Here is a 16,054-nt window from a genome sequence, read left to right as displayed (position 1 = left end):
TATCATGTTCAGTTTTTATTATCATTGTTTCAGAGAGTTGTTGATTCAACAGCTAGGGGAAATAAAAGTGCAACATAAAAGTGCAGGGAGGTTTCCACCCCAGTCCCCAAAGCCAAAGTCCAACCACTGACACTTAAAGTGAGATAATTTATTATTACCAGAAAAAAAAACAATTGTTAGAAGCAACAACTTCAGGGTGAACAAAGGCCAAAGCAATAAACAAAAGAAAGTATCTCCCCTGAAAGTGTTAACTAACCCCAGGGGAAAACAAAGGAAACAAAAGACACTGACTAAACATAGCTCCCTAAGGTAAAGCAAAACAGGAGAAAATAAAATGGCAGTTCATCCCTATAGCTTCAGTGCAATTCACAGTAAAGTGAGTCCATCTATTTACCAACCTGAACAAAACTCAAATCTAGTCAATGCTTACTCTGGCACTGGGCTGACAAAAAGTCACAGTTAACAGACAGAATTAGTAAACAATCAGTTTAGGAGCCAGGGACAGAACCGAGCTGCTGCTGTCAGGTCTGTCACTGGAGCACGGGAGAACCCAGGCCTTTTGAAATGCAGGATATTATGAAGCAGCCAACCAGCAGCCGCCACTTCCCCAGTCAGGCCCATGCATCCAGCCAGTCAGCAGGCACCTAGGGGTGGCACGCATGAGGCTCCTCACAGGAAGAGAGCACTTACTCACACAAAAAAACCTGTCACAGGCCCTGTTCAGACACGTTATTTACATACGTCAGTGATCTGATCACAAGTGGTCAGCTCTAAGTACGTCTGTTCACAACTGGCTTTAAAATGCGTCTCCACATGTCTCAAGGGGGCCAATTGTGACCAGATCTCCAGATCTTTATATGCAAATAAACAGGTATGCGGTGGTGTTTTTTGCCAATACAACAGACATGTCCATTTCACTGTGCTTCTGTATGTGTGTGTGTGTGAGTGTGAGAGAGAGAGTGACCGAGAGAGACAGTGGGGTATGGAGGGGTTGAGCGAATGAATGCACTGCACACAGCTCTACATTGCAATAAGGTTTTATGCAAAGTGGCTGCTGTGACCACATGACCTAAGCAAAGATGGATGCTGAGATGACATGGCATGTGCGCGAGGGGGAGTGAGATTTTCTACCCTTTTTCCACCAAAATTAGTGGGTATAAGCAGGTTTTTTAAATGCGGGTAAACCTGCTAATACAAGCCAACTGACCTCTTTTCTGCCGGCACAGTGGTTAGTGCTGTCGCCTTACAGCAAGAAGGTTCTGGGTTTATGAGTGTCATGAGTGTCATGGGTGTCAGGGATTTTCAAACATACAATGCCACAGTACACAAAAATTACCACACATTGTTGACAGGATTCAAAACTGTGCAGGGAAACCCCTTTGGATTTCAAGTCCACCCGCCTTAACCACTCGGCAACAACAACTTCATGAAAAGGGCTTTGAAGTGTCATAGTTTCTTCACCGACAAAGTTTTATAGCTGAAAAAATTTAACCGTGTAAATGATCAATTATATTCAAAGGGAAGAACAAATGTCAGTTTCTTGATGTAGCTGTTCATTGACAGGTCACTTGTGAACATGGTATAGAGAATGTTTGTACATGCTGCCCAAGTGTTAGTAGTGTCTGTTAGTAGAGAACTGTGCAGATTCCTTTTCCATTGTTGTCAACAGGATTTGAACCTTCACAGGGAGACTCCAATGGATTTCTAAGCTTCATTATTTAAAAAATGTTGGAGATGCCCAGGGGTTTGACTACTGAGCTGCATACCCTATAAGTTTCTTCACCGACAAAGTTTTATAGCTGAAAGAATTTAACCCTGTAAATGATCAATTATATTCAAAAGGAAGAACAAATGTCAGTTTCTTGATGTAGCTGTTCATTGACAGGTCACTTGTGAACATGGTATAGAGAATGTTTGTACATGCTGCCCAAGTGTTAGTAGTGTCTGTTAGTAGAGAACTGTGCAGATTCCTTTTCCATTGTTGTCAACAGGATTTGAACCTTCACAGGGAGACTCCAGTGGATTTCTAAGCTTCATTATTTAAAAAATGTTGGAGATGCCCAGGGGTTTGACTATTGAGCTGCATACCCTGTAAGTAATGTGGGCTTTTTCTTAGCATAGGGCCCACATCTTGCTTGATGCTCATAGTTACTGAAAAATTAACTTAATTGTTAAATTGTAGAGAATTAATCCAAGCTAACAAGGTATAACATGTCAACATTAACAAACATTTAAAGCATTTGTATCTGTGTGCATATTGCTACACTGCTACATACTAATGGGATCAAGCCAATGGCGACCCAGTTAAGCATCACACATCCACAAATAACAATGCAGACTTAAGAGCTGTGAGCCCAAGTCTCCTGTTGGGCGACATAAAATAGGAACTTTCCGTCCCCTTCCTTCAAAAATTGTCGCGGAATCCAGTGTCTAACTGTGCATGGTTTTTGAAGTCCTCCTTGAAGTGCTGGACTTACAGTGAAATGTTTGGAACAGTGGAGGGAACCGTGGTAAAAACTAATTTGGACAGAACTTCATTGTTGAGCATATGAAGCAGATTTCTCCAGGTAAGTGAGAACACTGTGTCTTTGTTTTAAGTAGTTGTGTGCTGTGCCAAGCTTGCAGGTGGGCTAAACTAAGGGATGTGTTGGCTCCTCACTCATGTGAATCTACTACAGGTGATTCACTGACTATAGAAAAGCAGCTCACATGCAATAACCCAAACTACAACTTTCACAGAAGAAATTAGTTAGGAGATATCTGTTGTTGACAGGATTCAAACCTGTGAGGGGAGACCCCAATAGATTTCAAGTCCATCACCTTAACCGCTCGGCCACAACAACTCAACATGTGAGTTTCTTCACTGACAAAGTTATATTGCCTGAAGAATCTAACAGTATAAATGGTCAAGATATTCAAAGGATGCACACATGTCATCTCACTGATTTAGCTGCTCATTGACAGGTTACATATGAACATGGTCACTGACTCACTACAGTCTGGTCTCATACAGAGAAAAACACGGTGATGCCGGATGTTTTCACTGAGCTTTAATACACTTCAGCAAGAGGCCACATGACAGTACAGCTCCTTAAGACCAACTACTGCTGGGAAACAATCAGAAAGTGTTGGTCATGAAATACTCAAGTTCTAAAATAGTATTTTAGAATGGAACATTTCTGACTGGAAATCCAAGAGTTAGACACAAAAATGCAGCTGCGATGGCCGGGAATCGAACCCGGGTCAACTGCTTGGAAGGCAGCTATGCTCACCACTATACCACCATCGCTTGGATGAGGAAATGTTTTTGGTCCTGAGTCTGCAGCAAAATATCTGAAATTGTGATGTAGTGGTTAAGTTGTTTCACGGTGCATCTCAACTAATACAAAGCTATAGGGTGATTAAGTGAAAAACTGTTGGGTGTTAATTTGGTATATCAGGTTATGATCAAAATGAATTACCAATGCCTGAAACAACCAAAACTAGTTAGACATCTACTTTATTTTCTTTCCTTGTGAAACTTGTATTCCTCAAGTTTGGTTTTCTGTATGTGGCACCATGTTCCACAAGTCTTAGTCGTTCTTTCAGTAGGGAACTTTGTAAAGAGGCGCACACTTTCACAGGAAATCCAAGAGTCAAGAGAGAAAGTTAGAGGGTAAAAGACAACTGCGATGGCCGGGAATCGAACCCGGGTCAACTGCTTGGAAGGCAGCTATGCTCACCACTATACCACCATCGCCTTCAGTAAAAGATAACTGGGCTGCTGAGTCCGCAGTTTATGTCAGTGGAGGAATTTCACAGGGAGAAGAGCAGAGAAGTAGTACATATCTGTAACTTGTAGTAATATCAATGATGACATTATGTGTGCCATGAAAAATGTAATGACTGAAACACTGCTGTTAGTTTTTAAGTGCTTGAGGACACATTACTCTGCTGTGGTTCAGGTTTGAAAAGACTAAGTACGTGAAAATATTACCATCCTCCTGATGGAAGCACATATTTCTGACGGCTAATCCAGTTAGAGAGGAAAACAGTAACTGCGATGGCCGGGAATCGAACCCGGGTCAACTGCTTGGAAGGCAGCTATGCTCACCACTATACCACCATCGCTCAGTGAAAACCAGGAATTTAGCTGCCAACTCAGCAGTACACGTCAGTGAGCGAGGTCTTACTGGGAGAGGGGGAGGAGACTTAAAGGAGGAGCAGAAAATGAGAGAGAGGAGGTGCATGAAGGAGAGAAGAGAAGAAGTAGTTCTCAACCTAAAGCTCTAAAAATGATAAAAATAACAGGACTGTTGACGATAAGAAATAACTGTGTCAGGAATCAGATAATGGTCATTGTAACACAGCAGATGTTTTACAGTGTTGTGTGTTTGAGGATGAAGTTTAACATACTGGCTACTCACAGTAGCAGCCCTACTGGTATAAGAACGTATGATGAAAAAAAGCTGAACTCATTAACAACTTCACAGAGGAGAAGATAAACATAGTCCAAGGTAACTCACAGTAAGGTTACTGATGAATACGTCTCTACATAGTTTAAACTGCTTCACTGACTGGAGAAATCTGGAGGGTGGAGTCACACAGGACAGTGTATGTAACATTAAAGATAGAGCAGGTTTTACTGGTGTGTAAACACCAAACAGCATATGAAAATAAGAATCTGTTACCAACAGGATTACAGCCTGTGCAAGGAGACTCACACAGTCATGACAAAAGTTCAACTTTTCACCACAGTGTAAGACTATATCTTCTGTGACTGTGTGCCTGCAAGGTACCAGCAGAAATTAGGAGAATGCAGAACTCCATATATTGTAAAAGTAAAGGAAATAATGCATTCTTTTTCCAGATTTTCCTTTACAGTGATATGTTTTTTCTCCAACTGCGATGCCAAGAAAACACCTTTGAATTGAATTGAATTGAATTGAATTGATACGACCACTCTGCCATTCTTAATGAAGTAGGTGCAGGAGGTAGTGGAATTTTAAGACCTGTAAAAGATGGAACCTGCTAAAACATTTCTAACCATGTTATATCTCTGCGTCAAAGCCAAGTGATAATATACTCTCATTGGAAGAAAAGGCTGTGATGGCCAGGAAGCAAAGCCAGGTTAACAGTTTGGAAAGCAGCTATGCTCACTACTTTACCATCATCACTGCATTCGCACTTTTGTGCAGGACATTTAACAACTGTCTGGATTTACAGGCGATCAAATCACTATTTTATAACTGGAGATCTTTATGCGAACGATTTGAAAACTGCCAGTGTGTGGTCACATCTTTTCACAGTGGTTTCAGATTTTGCTCAGTGTGGATGTAATCAAAGTAATGATTTTCAGTACCCTGCCCTCTATTGACTGACGCATTGTCAGTAATTGCTATGGTAATGTGATTTATGGTCAATTCACACCTCCTATTGTCATCAGGAAAACCTGTTGTTGCAAACCTAGTGTTGAGCACTAACAAAGTTGAGGGACAAAAGAGCCACGCTATTGATAATTAAATCAACACCACTAAAAGGTAGAGGTCTTTCACAGATGATGTGTACACTTTAAAGAGTCTGCATATTAACCACAATGTCCTTAGGTCAGTTCTATTGGCGATTAAGTGAAGAGAACAGCCTCAGCCACAACAACTCTTGCTTTTACTGCTTTCCACAGATGTAGAGACATTTTCTCAGTGGGCAAACCCACCAAAAAGACAATGGACTAATTTTACACTGCCCACCAAGTTAACCTTTCAGGTCTGTGTTATGTCCTCATCTGTGACACAGATGTGTTAGATATGTTATTTTCATGTTTAAATGCAAACATCCACTTAGTGAAATGATTTCAGGTTTTGTTATTACTTTGTGAACATTTTCAGCACATTTTATAATACTGCCATAAAACTGATAACCACGATCATTTTGGTCACTATAATTGTGATATAACATTTTTATACCATTTCATCTCTAGGATAGATATGTATCACAGGGACTATTCAAACCTGTGCACGGAGATCCCTGTAGATTTCCTGAACCATTAAAGTGCTTACACTTCAGGGACTGTGTGTGACATAAAATCATGTTGCTGATATGACACAAAAAATATAACAATGGATTTTTAGGAGATCATTGATTGAAGTTGTCTGTACACATTCAACTAGTAACTATGTTTTTTCTTCCTGTCAATGTTTAATTTGGGGTGTGGCCAGAGTGCAGTTGGAGGATCCACTCATTGGCATCATTTCAGTCTGTTTTATGAGAGTATTGTATAACACGTGTGGCTTATGCTGATGGCAATGCTTCCAATATGATGAACCATTAAAGAAGATATCTCCCCAATGTGTCCTTTGACAGTGCAAAGAGGACAGGGTCAGGTAGAAAAGAGGAGCTCCATCTCCACGCAGCTTTTAAACAGCCTCTCAGATTTAGATGAAGACAGGGTGTTTATAGCAAGAGACATGCAGCCTTGTGTGTTCGGATTGTGCTACACTTTATGATTACGACTATAGTTTTTAATGTGGCCATTTTTATACAAAAATAACAAAGCTTTGTTTTTTGCACAAATTAGTAAACCTATTTAATTAAGATTAAGGCAAACAGTTGGTAACTTTTTTGCTAAATAAATGAAATGCATGTTGAAACTGTCAATGCCCCAAAATATACCAAAATGAACCAGAAAGATGTAAATTGTCAACAGGATTTAAGCATATGCTGGGAGGTCACAATGGATTTCCAGTTGCACCAACCTCAACTTTTGCTGCAACGTAACAACTTCACCCAGGAAGGCAGCACACTGGCTAATTAAATACATGCAACCACACATTACCACTGTGATAACTTTCCAGAGTTAAAGTCAAATTGAACTTCTTGGATCATATTTCACTGTCTCACTGAGAAAACAACCCACGCGTGCATAATTGTACTTTTGAATTTACCACCAGAACCAATGAAAAGATATGACTCTTGTTAACATAAAGCATGACGGAGATGCCGGGGATTGAACCCAGGGCCTCATACATGCAAAGGATGCACTCTACCACTGAGCTGCATCCCCTAGAAACAAACAACATAACCATCATATGAGACACATAAGAGAGATGACAATTTCCTGCAGGCCTTCCTGTGATATTGTGTTCAGAAGAATGGAATAGATGTAAAGTCACGATGACCTTGACCTTTGACCACCAAAATCAAATCAATTAATTTTTGAGTCGTAGTGAACCTATGTGCCAAATCTGAAGATATTTCATAAAGGCATTAAGGAGATATAAAGTTCACAAACTACAGATAATGTAATGGCACAAGACTCTTGCAATGGTGAGGAATCGAATGCACCTATACACGTAGTTTGCAACAGAAGAGGAGGATTTCACAGGTGAACACACAACGGCGGCCTAACTTTCCCTACCACTCAAAACTGTCTGCCGTTGTCGGCAGGATTCAAAACTGCGCGGGGAGACCCCAATGGATTTCTAGTACATCACCTTAACCACTCGGCCACAACAACCACTGTACTGCTGGTGGGGTGTGAAATACACACATTTACCACTAGGTGTCCCTATACCTATACTGTACTGTGGTGCATTATATGGTAGACAGTTGTCTTTGCTTTAATGAGCAAAAGAGACAGGCAGATGGCTCTGGCTGTGTGTCCAGATTTTCAGGGTTTTCCTTTACTTTGTCACTCACCTGTAGTTTTGACATGCATGTGCGTATTTATTACAATTTATTCAGTTGACCATGAGGAAACAAGTGACACTGTCACTGTTGTTTCATTGTCAACATAAAGACTTCTGGAGATGCCAGGGATTGAACCCGGGGCCTCATACATGCAAAGCATGCACTCCACCACTGAGCTACATCCCCTGATGGGCCTTGGGTATTGTCTTAGGACAGGGGTTCTGAGTAGCTGCATCAGCTAAAATTACAGTTCATCTTCGAGTGCTTGTGTATGCATTGTGGCGCCTACAGACAGAGATTTCAGCCATCATAAGTCTATTGCAAGCCACGCTGTGCTCATTGGATCTCCACAACATGTGTACGACTGCATGAAACTTTATAGGTGTGTGGTTGAGCTGGAAAGGAAGGCCTGGTTTGAAGATGGGTGCCGTCCGACCCGTGAGGTCTGATGTCATTTTCTCACTTCTTTCTAGAGCTGCTAATCTTAATGTCCACATTGAATGCATTATTCTGCTTTGGTGCATGTTTGAAAAATCAAGGAAGATCTGATGGATAAAAATGGATGTGGTATTCTACCTTAGGGTCCTGACGTGACAATGCCACCCGTGTGTTTCAGTTAAACAGGGCTGATCAAATGTTTCCATCCCAGCTCATAGAGGCACAGATTGCTAAAATGAAATCAAAAAGTTAGAGGCTAAAAGGCAACTGCGACGGCCGGGAATCAAAACCGGGTCAACTCCTTGGAAGGCAGCTATGCTGACCACTATACCACCATTGCTTGGAAAACAGGGAATTTTATGGAATTTTTCCGGTGAGTCAGCAGTTTCCGTCAGTGGAGGAATTGGACTGGGAGAGGAGCAGTTTTGAACTTAACTAATACAAAGTTACAGAGTGATTAAGTGAAACACTGTTACCACTACTGTCTACTACTGAGATTAAATCCCCTGTTTAAACACACACATTCCTTATTAATCACACTCAAAAGAATAGGACAGACATGAGGTCACAGTGAGCTTTGACCTTTGACCACCAAAATCTAATCTGTTCATCCATGAAAATTCAACAAGGAGTTCATGAGATAAAGTGCTCATGACAATGGAACGGATGTGAGGTCACAATGACCTTGACCTTTGACCACCAAAATATAATGACTTCGTTTTTTAGTCACAGTGAATGTTTTAAGAGATCGCCCTAAGGTGTCACTGAGAAACCACGTGCACGTGAATGGGCCATGTATGTATGTGCAGACAGACGTAAAATGCAAAAACATAACGTCTTTGGTCACAGATGTTGTGTAGGTATAAGAATTCTTGCGATGGCCGGGAATCGAACCCGGGTCAACTGCTTGGAAGGCAGCTATGCTCACCACTATACCACCATCGCAGTGGCAGTACAAATATGACATAAGAATGGACGTATTTCACCAGTAGAACTTGCTGATTGCTGAGTTAACACTGTTAACGCACGCTGTGTAAACACTGTCAATCAAGCTGCCTTTTAAAAACTCTCTCCAAATGCTGCTTTTTAGATTCCCTTCAAAACAATGATAAACAAAGAGGAGAAGAAAAATTCTAACAAGTCAGAGGATAGTAACGGCAAAAGTTTGGCAAGTTTCACATCAGAGTGACGTGAAATGAGGGGTAAAGGTTCCTGTAGGTGCTATCATATCAGATGAGATTTTAAGTAGCAGGACTGTTTCTAACTATCATCTTCTACCAATCCAGCAGACAGGGCAAGAAAACTACCGTTGCCGGCAGGATTCGAACCTGCGCGGGGAGACCCCAATGGATTTCTAGTCCATCGCCTTAACCACTCGGCCACGACAACTACAACATCTGTGCAATATTCACCACCTATCTGCTAATACTAACCTGAATGAGCACACCTGCAGAGGATCTGAACAGACAGCTGATAAAGACACTGAACAAACATATGGTTTGACCTACCATGTTGACCAAAGTTGGCACTGTCCATATAGAGCCCTGTTCTTCCTGCGAGCACAGGTTATGACTTTCACACATATGTAAATATGTAACTGATTGTGGGCTCACAATGCTGCCCACATTGTACTGTGATATCTGCTCTCTACTGTAAGAACAACATCACCACTGCTTGGAAACCACAGAGAGACATAGAGAGTAATGCATCCCAGGTTAGGGACACATCACTCCACATGGTCGGCCCTCTCACTGAGGGCAGGACACCTGAAAGGGTACTGAGCAATCAAATACATGCAAGCACATATTCCTGGTGGACGACTTTGAAAAATGAATGCTGTATTTCTACTGGTTACCTTGCAATCACCACAACAGATAAAGTAGTTGCCACTGTGAAAACTTTCCAGAGTTGTAAAATCTGTCTGAGCATTACAAAGTTGTGGACTGGTTTTCTCTGTGATAAACCTTTAAGCTGATCACTGTTTGTCAAACAGTACTTCCTGAATCACATTTCACTGTCTGACTGTTAAGACACCCAGGATTAATAGAGCCTTGATTGGAACGCCACCTCAAATGTCACCTCTCAAAACCATCTAGCACTGTCAGCAGGATTCAAATCTGCGTGGGGAGACACCAATGGATTTCTAGGGCATCGCCTTAACCACTTGGCCACAACAACAACTGTGACAAACAGGTGTTGGTGGGGTGTGAAATACCACTGAGTTACATCCCCTGTGTAAACACTGCAATGACATCGGACACACAGACTACAAGTATAACAAGTGAGACAGCCACAATAAATAATATTATATTCCCATCGAAACCTAAAAATATTCAGTTGCAGTGATATCAAACAAATAGAGGCAAAAAACCCTGAAAACTCAGAATAGGAGAAAATCTTTGGCAATTTTCACATCAAAGTGACATGAAGTTAGGCGTAAAATTATCTTGTCAAGGGCTTATCTGATGAGACTGTAAGCAGCTGGACTCTTTCTGTTTCACCTTCCACCAATCCAGCAGACAGAGCATGTAAAAAACCGTTGTCGGCAGGATTCGAACCTGCGCGGGGAGACCCCAATGGATTTCTAGTCCATCGCCTTAACCACTCGGCCACGACAACTACAACCTGTGTTCAATTTTCACCACCTATCTGCTAATACTAACCTGAATGTTCTTCCTGCTAAAGATGACCTTGTGAGAACAGGTTATGACTTTCACACCTATATAAATATGTAAATGACTGTAGGTGCATAATGCTTAACGCATTTTACTGCCATATCTGCCACTGTGAAAACCTTCCAGGGTTGTGAAATCTGTCTGAGCATTACAAAGCGCTGTGGACTGTTTTGTTTTGCGATAAACCTTTAAGCTGATTAATCTGTTTGTCAAACATCACTTGAATCACATTTCACTGTCTCACTGTCATAACACCTCAGATAAATATAGCCTTGATCTGAATCCCAACTCAAATGTCACCTCATCAAAAAACACCTATCGTTGTCGGCAGGATTCGAACCTGCGCGGGGAGACCCCAATGGATTTCTAGTCCATCGCCTTAACCACTCGGCCACGACAACAACTGTGACAACCAGCTGTTGGTGGGGTGTGAAATACACACATTTACCACTAGGTGTCCCTCTACCTATACTGTACTATGGTGCATTATATGGTAGACAGTTGTCTTTGCTTTACTGAGCAAAATATACAACATCTTTCTTATTGCTACTATTTCAGTGAGAGGTATTTCTAATGTTGTGACAAATTAAAGGGAAAACCAACATAAATAGTTTTAGTAAGATGTTGGGCAACAGACTGTTGTGCCAGAACAGTTTCCATGTCCCTTACCAACTCTGTGCAAGTCTGATTCTGGAAGTCTCTGGACTCTGTGGAGGGATGGACACCATATTCACACCAAATCTGTGACCATGTAAACTGCACACATAACAAGCATGACTACAGTGAATGCTCCAGATAACATAATAGATTGTTGCTTTGAAGAGAGGTTGCGTGAGAAAATCTGTCCTTACCCACTTTTATGTGATTGCTTTGAAATAATGCAGAGGGCTCTGGCTGTGTGTCCAAGTTTTCCTTTACTTTGTCACTCATGACATGCATGTGCGTATTTATTACAATTTATTCAGTTGACCATGAGGAAACAAGTGACACTGTCACTGTTGTTTCATTGTCAACATAAAGTCTGCTGGAGATGCCGGGGATTGAACCCGGGGCCTCATACATGCAAAGCATGCGCTCTACCACTGAGCTACATCCCCTGTGTAAACCTTACAATGTCATCAGACACACAGAGAGTACAAGTATAACGAGCAAGATCGCCTCAGTAAATAATATTATATTCCCAACAAAATCTAAAAATATTCAGTTGCAGTGATATCAAACAAATAGAGGCAGAAAATCCTCAAAACTCAGAAGATAATAGGAGAAAATCTTTGGCAATTTTCACATCAGAGTGACATGAAGTTAGGCGTAAAATTATCTTGTCAAGGGCTTATCTGATGAGACTGTAAGCAGCTGGACTCTTTCTGTTTCATCTTCCACCAATCCAGCAGACAGAGCATGAAAAGAACCGTTGTCTGCAGGATTCGAACCTGCGCGGGGAGACCCCAATGGATTTCTAGTCCATCGCCTTAACCACTCGGCCACGACAACTCCTATATTCTTCTTTAGCACCAATGATTGCCTGGATTTTATTTCCATAGGCTTTAAGCTGCTGCTGAAGACACTGAACAGACATATGAAAGCTGAACTGTGCAGAACTATGTTATAAACATGTTAACACATTTTAAACACTCAAATAATAGTTAGGTTCAACATACCATGAGGGTGACATAATCAGAAAGCCACTAACTAAAACTGTCACTGTCTTTAGACACTGTGCCAACCACACCTTTACAAGTAATGTTTTGTTTTGCTTTTTATGACTGTGAGGGTGGTTGTTCATCCTCTCTGACTAATGTACACTGTAAGTATGAGATAACCTTTTAGTATTATAGCTTGCATGGTTATCAACCAGTTCAACCTTGATTTTTTAATCTCATAAACAACTTCAAAGAGAGTGCATTTAACAGCCCTCAGTTTGTACAGGTGGCATTACTCTTTGTTTTGGTGTGTGACTGTCTAAACAGAGCCCTTGTGATGAAATACAAGCAAATATGAAATACAAAAACAAATCTAGAGTTAAACTGTACTCGTCATACATGTGCAGGGCATGAAATGAATGTATTTTCTCTCTGCAGTGTGAAGTGCTTTCAACTTACAGCTTCCTCTTCATTGTTGCCACAACAAAAACCCCAGTGGAGATGCCGGGGATTGAACCCGGGGCCTCATACATGCAAAGCATGCGCTCTACCACTGAGCTACATCCCCTGCCAGCCACACTGTGAAGAGAGGAGAGACACAACACCCACATAAGTACAGACTTGACAACCAAATGCTGTCCACCTTCCTGGTAACTACTTAGTAACAGTATCAATGACAATAAAATCATTTGAACAACTAAACATAGTAGATGTGTGTATAAAGATTCTCAGTCAGTCAGTTATAGAAAACGGTATGTGTGGTTAATCAAGGGCGACTGGATGAAACCAACTGAGAACATATTGTAAACTAATAAAATTTATCCTCAACTTAAGAGTGGGGAAAAATTGCAGGAAGAGCCACAGTTAATGATGAAGAGAAAACTAGTATAGTGAATTTACTGTGAGCGCAGCATGCAGTAAACAAATGACTGCTCTGTCTCCATACACACACATTACTGAAAGCACTATTCTTATTTTGTTTATCTGAAATAAATCTGAGTTCAGGATGTGTTTGAATTTCTGACATTATAGGAAGTTTATCAAAAATTTAAAAAACTGCCACAAGATGGCAGTGGTTCACTTCACAAGACCCATGACAAGCAAGCTGAGGATCAAAATTTTTGCTAGTTGCAAGATCCTTATAGAATTTACAGTTAAGTCTGTTGTTGACTGTGGCAATATTGTGTATATGTAAGCATCTCCCTCCACTTTAAATCCTCCTGATTCTTTGTATCACTGTGCATTGTTTTTATTTTAATCACAGGTGATAAACCCTTCACTCACCATTACATCTTACAGAAGTAAAGTTCACCATATGTTATTTATCTATAAGCTTGTTACCGCATATAAATGCAGTACTTACAATGTCCAGTCATAGGATATTTTTGTGATGTGTGTGTGAATTTTCTGTCCATCCATATTCAAACTGTATATGTTTTATTTATTGTGCAACAGTCACGTAAAAATCTGTTTAAACACAGGGTTAAATATTTTTTTCTGTACTTTACTTTGAGGTAACATGCAGTCACTGTGACACATGTGTGATGAAGTGTATTTTTCTTAAGTGTGGATATTCTCACCTCTCAAACAAATTCAGGGCCATCTTCCAAAAGTCTTCCCCATGTTTCGGTACTGCTTTAAACATGCAAAAGAAGGGAAAGCGAAATTGGCAAATCTCAACCAAATTAGTGGTAATTGTGTGAGCTTTTTAAATGACTGTTTAGAGTGTCCAACAAAATTGCTACTCTACGATATAAAAGACATACTTTTGATATTATCGCTTACATGGTTATCAGCTTTACCGAGGCTGTTTCCATTACAACAACAGAGCAGACAGACTGTCGAGGAGCGGCTGCAGGAGCTAACAGGCTAACTCCACCTGCTAGCGTTAGCTCGCTGACTTCAAACACACAGTGCTCACCTGTGGACAGGCTCCGTGCTTGACCTTTCGCAACAACATGCCAGTTGTTTCAGTCGTGGACACAGTCTATGGTCGTAGACGTATTTATTTATTTATTTATTTATTTTGCCGCCATTACTTTTTAAATTAACAGAGTACATCTCCGTGCGTGTGCGCAAGTCTGCAGGAGTGGGGTCATGAGGTCACGACTAGGACCAAATGGGTGTGACGTCAAAATGTTTTCGCGGCCCTCAAGTGGTTGTTCAATGCATCAATGTTTAATGTTGGTGTTTGATTCATTTTATCAGCTGTATTGGGTTATACAACTGTGAAATAACGTATTTTACGTTATATTTGCACAAATATGTTGTAGTGTAGTACTAGCATAAGTGGGAAAATAACTATATATATATATATATATATATATATATATATATATATATATATTTACACATGCCCATATACATCTGTAGACATATAAGAAAATATTAGTCCCATTAAAGTTGACAGTGATAAACAATTATCAAAAATAATTATGATTTTAATCATTTTAACAAGAAAAAAATATTTATAATTTTTTTTATGATAACCCAATAAAATCTGTTTGTCTATCATTCTTTTTAGTGCGATAATTTTACATTTTTAACCAATATATTCCATTGGTATTAGCTCAAATATCAGCTTATGCCATCCCACAATTGTAGGTGGTGTATTATCAATCCATCTGAGCAATATATTTTTCTGGGCAGCAAATGTAAGAATACTGGACAGACTTCTGTGATGAGAGTTTCTAATATAAGAACTACATAAACTGAACAGAATGCACTCATGATTAATGTTTGTAATTACAACTGTGCTTTTTCTGCTGTGGCCTGTCCAGATATTTGCTGTGGAACAAGACCTTTATTCCTTATCATTGAACAAAAACCCCACCTTATCTGTCAGACAAATGAGAGTCCTGGTTCTTTCCTGGTGTCATGCAGCTCCTTTTTTAAGGACAGCTAACCTGGGTATGCAACTGACACCACAAGCAAATGTGTTAACTGTTTAGCCTGTCTAAGAATTACACCCTCTAATTTTAATTTATGAGGCACTTTGAAAGGGCTAAAAACACTGAGGTGGAAATTATCATAACCTCTCATCTTGGAGTGCAATCAAGCTTAATTTGGCAAAGGTTTGTGTTCATAAACAGTAATGTCCCATCCTGAAACACTCTCCCATGGGCATACGATGACGGGTTCCACCCATCCGACTATGCTGGTGTTGGCAAAACACACATGTTGTCTGAAGGCAGAGATTCAGAGAAAATCAGTGATCTTATGGTGAGAACAATCTGTCACCTTTAGACATTAGACATTAGCAGCATCACTCGAATGTCTACTTAGACCAGTTCCTCGGAGTTAGACAATCTGTCTCTCCTAACGATGTTAGAGCTCCAGTGTGTGTCAGCTGACCACAGAGATCCAGCTGTTGTTAAACCACTGTGGTGTTTCCACTGAGGAATTTGACAGAATGTTTCCAGCGTCTCAATGAGAGGGGTCAGGGGCCTGCGGAAGGAGCTTTCCAACCCCTGTAACTGACATCATCGTCTTCTTCTCCACCCATTCTCTCACATGTGGCCAAAAATCAGAAAACTTGTTTTTGTTTGGTCTCCATCATGGCTAAGCAACGCAACACAGAGTCTGTTGCTGCGGTGAGAAGGGCTCAGGGAGAGCAGAAAGCAGCATTTTCTTTTT

At 40.6% G+C, this 16,054-nt stretch overlaps 1 long non-coding RNA gene and 14 other non-coding genes across 17 annotated transcripts in view; all 15 read right to left on the bottom strand.

The window, feature by feature from the left end:
* LOC139625564 (uncharacterized) overlaps positions 1-14,690 on the bottom strand; it is a 28,816-nt gene extending 14,126 nt beyond the window's left edge. Inside the window, exons 1-3 of one of the 3 annotated variants that reach the window (XR_011691924.1) lie at positions 14,340-14,690; positions 13,999-14,053; positions 12,878-12,997 (exon numbers count right to left, since the gene is read on the bottom strand). This is a non-coding gene — a long non-coding RNA (uncharacterized lncRNA). The remainder of the gene's footprint in view (positions 1-12,877; positions 12,998-13,998; positions 14,054-14,339) is intronic. The other 2 variants (XR_011691923.1, XR_011691925.1) reach the window with 2 other exon arrangements.
* trnas-uga (transfer RNA serine (anticodon UGA)) lies at positions 2,762-2,843 on the bottom strand. The gene has a single exon. It is a non-coding gene; the product is annotated as a tRNA-Ser (tRNA).
* On the bottom strand, positions 3,218-3,289 carry trnag-ucc (transfer RNA glycine (anticodon UCC)). Its single transcript has one exon. It is a non-coding gene; the product is annotated as a tRNA-Gly (tRNA).
* trnag-ucc (transfer RNA glycine (anticodon UCC)) lies at positions 3,668-3,739 on the bottom strand. The gene has a single exon. It is a non-coding gene; the product is annotated as a tRNA-Gly (tRNA).
* On the bottom strand, positions 4,039-4,110 carry trnag-ucc (transfer RNA glycine (anticodon UCC)). The gene has a single exon. It is a non-coding gene; the product is annotated as a tRNA-Gly (tRNA).
* trnaa-ugc (transfer RNA alanine (anticodon UGC)) lies at positions 6,968-7,039 on the bottom strand. Its single transcript has one exon. It is a non-coding gene; the product is annotated as a tRNA-Ala (tRNA).
* On the bottom strand, positions 7,411-7,492 carry trnas-aga (transfer RNA serine (anticodon AGA)). Its single transcript has one exon. It is a non-coding gene; the product is annotated as a tRNA-Ser (tRNA).
* trnaa-ugc (transfer RNA alanine (anticodon UGC)) lies at positions 7,780-7,851 on the bottom strand. The gene has a single exon. It is a non-coding gene; the product is annotated as a tRNA-Ala (tRNA).
* trnag-ucc (transfer RNA glycine (anticodon UCC)) lies at positions 8,977-9,048 on the bottom strand. The gene has a single exon. It is a non-coding gene; the product is annotated as a tRNA-Gly (tRNA).
* Positions 9,411-9,492, bottom strand: trnas-aga (transfer RNA serine (anticodon AGA)). The gene has a single exon. It is a non-coding gene; the product is annotated as a tRNA-Ser (tRNA).
* On the bottom strand, positions 10,641-10,722 carry trnas-aga (transfer RNA serine (anticodon AGA)). The gene has a single exon. It is a non-coding gene; the product is annotated as a tRNA-Ser (tRNA).
* Positions 11,098-11,179, bottom strand: trnas-aga (transfer RNA serine (anticodon AGA)). The gene has a single exon. It is a non-coding gene; the product is annotated as a tRNA-Ser (tRNA).
* Positions 11,804-11,875, bottom strand: trnaa-ugc (transfer RNA alanine (anticodon UGC)). Its single transcript has one exon. It is a non-coding gene; the product is annotated as a tRNA-Ala (tRNA).
* On the bottom strand, positions 12,188-12,269 carry trnas-aga (transfer RNA serine (anticodon AGA)). The gene has a single exon. It is a non-coding gene; the product is annotated as a tRNA-Ser (tRNA).
* Positions 12,915-12,986, bottom strand: trnaa-ugc (transfer RNA alanine (anticodon UGC)). The gene has a single exon. It is a non-coding gene; the product is annotated as a tRNA-Ala (tRNA).
* Positions 14,691-16,054: the final 1,364 nt, after the last annotated feature.

This window comes from Trachinotus anak, unplaced genomic scaffold (assembly GCF_046630095.1).
Source record: "Trachinotus anak isolate AG129_WGS33_773 ecotype Australia unplaced genomic scaffold, CSIRO_AGI_Tana_v1 ptg000009l, whole genome shotgun sequence".
NCBI classification, from domain to species: domain Eukaryota; kingdom Metazoa; phylum Chordata; class Actinopteri; order Carangiformes; family Carangidae; genus Trachinotus; species Trachinotus anak.
Note: the sequence above shows the minus strand (reverse complement) of the source record. Positions and strands in the feature narration are given on the sequence as shown.